The following is a 3,975-nucleotide window of genomic DNA, read 5'->3' as shown; positions in this document are numbered from 1 at the left end:
GTTTCTACGGCGTCTCTCATAATCATATCGTGGTTTTGGGACGTTAAACCCCAGATATTATTAAGAATGGTTTCTACATAAAATAATGAAGAAAAGCTTATTTTGGCTCTGTCAACATGTGTTGGGTGACTTTAGTACATTACGCCCCGTCACGGTGGTCTAGTGGTTATGGCGCTCGACTGCTGACCCGCAGGCCGCGGGATCGAATCCCGGCCGCGGCGGCTGCATTTTCGATGGAGGCGAAAATGTTTGAGGCCCGTGTACTTAGCTTTAGGTGCACGTTAAAGAACCCCAGGTGGTCGAAATTTCCGGAGCCCTCCACTACGGCGTCTCTCATAATCATATGGTGGTTTTGGGACGTTAAACCCCAGATATTATTATTATTATTACTTTAGTACATTACAACGTTTTTAGATACTGGTACATTATCATGGAAAGGCGCGACGGAATAAGACGATAACACTTTTATTAATCTGTACCAACTCACCCAACTCTCACTCCTACTTGACACTAGTAAAGAATAATGCGTTATTTTTGTGTGTGTGTATATATATATATATATATATATATATACTAGTGGTGTGCGAATATTCGATAACTTCGAATATTCGAAAAATTCGAATATGAGATTCGATTATCATGCATAAAATAACTCATCTTCCACATTTCTGCTGCGTTCGTATCGCTAAAAACGTTGCCGAGAGGAGCGATAAACATCGTAAGTACACGGAGGCACGATATCTGCCTGCGTCGAGCGCCCCAATACGTATGATTTATTGCTGGTGCATCTCCGACGTGCAGCGCTGTTGGCGATCATGTAACCATACATTTTCAATATTATGCGGCCGTAACCCGCCGCACTACCACTCGTTCACTATGCGGGACCACTTCTGAAGAAAGACAGTGACCCATGTGACTGGTGGCGGACTGTAGGCACCTTCAGATACCCCAGTCTGGCAAAGCTTCGCCCCATGTACCTCCCTATACCAGCCACTTCTGTTCCAAGCGAGCGTGCCTTTTCGGTGGCAGGGGGGGGGGGGGTGTCTCTGTTAGAAGGGAGCGCCTGCTGCCTGATCATGTGGAGCAACTCATATTTCTTCATGATAGCATCTAGTCATTACTTTCATTGTGCTGTGAAATTTGCTTGTGTTGTGATGTGCACTGTGCTAGCCTGGACATTGTGTTCTGGAGATAGCAGTGTATGTTGTGTTGCCAGTCAGGCAGTTAATGTTTTTAAATGCGAAGCATTTCTTAGCGAACCTCTGGCACTTTGAGCGTTTCTATCTACGTATCTATCTATCTATCTATCTAGCCGCCTACGTCTGGGTGCTCTCATGATCGCCTCCTTAAGTTGGTGTAGACCAAAATTTGCATGAGAAGGTAAGAGGATTTGACGAATATGATTGCCGGGTCATAAAATGAATAACGTTAAAATCCTGTCGCGTACGTCGTCAAACCCTTTCCCCTAGACACGTGTGGCACATACCCGTTTACCACGGGCCGCTGGGTACGGGTATGCGCCACAGGTGATTGACAGTTTATATCTACCCAGGAACGGCGAGAACAGACGTTGGTAACTTAAATGCTAGAGCGTTAAGGAAAACCAACATCGGCAGCGTTGACTCAGCGAATGGAAATAATAAGAATTAGGATCCCAGCAGGAATCGAACCCAAGCATTTTGCGTGGCAATCAGGTATTCTACCACTGAGCCACGCCAGGTCTATAAACTGGCTTGGAAAAACAGTCTACGCAGGCGTACTATCGGTGCAACGTCAATTTTGGTTGTGGTGCTGGCTATCTAATTTTACAAGACAGCAATAAACACTACATGATACTCCTACGATGTGTACTCCTACGATACAGGCGTCATATCAGATGAACGTCTGTAGTTCCAGTGTTGGCTCCTCTTTTATAGCAGTCTAATAAACATTTCATTTGTATTCCTATGATTCAGGAAGCTATATTGGAGCATTGCTCGACCCCGGAGGAATACATTAACGAATGTCACATAGGATATCCACATCACAGCACCATAAAGTGCACTTCGTCCACCAGAACGACGAAGTGTCCCCTTCATTTCTTACGAGGCTGGGCGATGGCCTCATGCTGACCGAGGATGATCCCAGATTAATTGACAGCCGCTTTGTAGACTAGGCTACATAGGCCACATACGCCCAGGTAGTCTACGAATACGACAAACACCATTCATTGAAGTTGGTCTACGTAGCACTATCCAGGCCTACCAGCCTCGACGGCCTATACCTCACCAACACGAAGAGTGGCTTCAGGTTCGGACATGTCGCTGGCTCTGTCGACAGATAATTTGTCGACGAAATGACCGAGGCATCCACGAATTCCAACAGCTCTACTATACCACATACTTCACTACACATGGACCCCTCGTCACCACGATCACGACCGGATCTTATAACAAGTCATGACCAGCTGTTGGTGCTCACTGATCATGGTGATAATGCCCTTGTTCAAGAACTGTCAAGAACTTCTTGCACACATGCACACGGGTTCGTGAAGCGTGCGTGCGTTTTCGGGACACGTATAAGCACTACATATCAGCTTACCGCTTCTGGTTTTGGTAATACCCACGTTGCCATTGGCTGCGTTACCCAACCGTAAACAACTAGTTATATAACACATATGCGGCTCTTCAACATATATATGTGTGCGTGTAAAATATACACAAATATTTAGCGTCATTTTGTAACGAGTCGCTCAGTAAAAAAAGTTACGCCACAATCACCTACCCGCCACATGCTTCGCATAACATCGACTCCCACGGCACGTGGGATCTGCCAATTTTTTTTTTTTTTTAAATAGCTACATGTTAAATAAAATATTGTTACTGTGGAGGCATTTTTCCTTTGATATTCGATATTCGATTCGATATTCGAAGGTGGGTATTCGTATTCGATTCGTATTCGAAAAATTTGATATTCGCACACCCCTAATATATACCTTAATTTTTCATAATCTCAAATTTCTTCATTACAATCCTAATGAGGTAAACAGACAACGTGAACCCAGGGGGAAATCGTAAAGAAACTTACCGAACTTTTTTTTTTTCACCCTAAGTATAGCAATGATTAGGAAAAGAGCTGAAAGTTATAATTTATAATTCATGGTCTGGTACGCAGGCCCCGCATCGGTGCGCCTGTTGCGTAACCACGCATCGGTTACGCCACAGACGCGGCGTCAGGTTCTTTTTCTTTCTTTTCTTTTTTTCACTGAGGAAGGGGGCACGCACAAGTGAGTTCCCTCGAGGAAGCAGGGAGGCGGGGAACCTATCCATTGTGTTTTCACTATGTTTGCTTTAGGGGGGGGAGGGCAAAGGGGGTGACATGCGAAAATTAATGGGGGAAGGGGGGGGGAGGCAGCCGCCCTCATCCTTGCCCCCCTGGCGCTGTCCCTGTTACGACAGGTCCTTCACTACCTCGTTAACTGGCGAGTCCGTTCAAAACCTGCGCCAGTTCAGGATCGATGTTCTCTCACACTGATGGCTACGACTCCGTTGCACTCACACACTCGTGCAGCAGAGTGGCGCAGTGGAAGCGTGCTGGGCCCATAACCCAGAGGTCCGTGGATCGAAACCACGCTCTGCTACATTTTTTTTTTTTTTTGCATCGAAGCTTTTTTTTTTTTTCTTAATGAATGTTTTCCTAGACCGCTTACACATACGTTCTGTAGCGGACTATACGATACCTAATTCCTGACCGAAAGTGCTCACCGATCCCGACGGCAGTCAAAGTTACGTGACTTCAACTGCCGTATTTGCTTGCACACTACCAGCAATCGTGAACATTACCAATGCTGGCTATCACCTGTTACAACACTGACCTCGCTCTTCATTCAAGCATTCATATTGCCAAATTGCATAGTTGTCCACCATATTTGATAGTGTGTTGCCAGACCTCTTCTATATATACACACATTTTGTGACGGTGTGTGTGGCAATGTCC

The 3,975-nt window shown here is 45.5% G+C and overlaps 1 non-coding gene across 1 annotated transcript; it reads left to right on the top strand.

Moving 5' to 3' along the window:
- Window positions 1-3,547: 3,547 nt before the first annotated feature.
- On the top strand, window positions 3,548-3,619 carry Trnam-cau (transfer RNA methionine (anticodon CAU)). Its single transcript has one exon. It is a non-coding gene; the product is annotated as a tRNA-Met (tRNA).
- The last annotated feature ends 356 nt before the right edge of the window (window positions 3,620-3,975 follow it).

Source organism: Rhipicephalus sanguineus, chromosome 9 (assembly GCF_013339695.2).
Source record: "Rhipicephalus sanguineus isolate Rsan-2018 chromosome 9, BIME_Rsan_1.4, whole genome shotgun sequence".
NCBI classification, from domain to species: Eukaryota; Metazoa; Arthropoda; class Arachnida; order Ixodida; family Ixodidae; genus Rhipicephalus; species Rhipicephalus sanguineus.
Note: the sequence above shows the minus strand (reverse complement) of the source record. Positions and strands in the feature narration are given on the sequence as shown.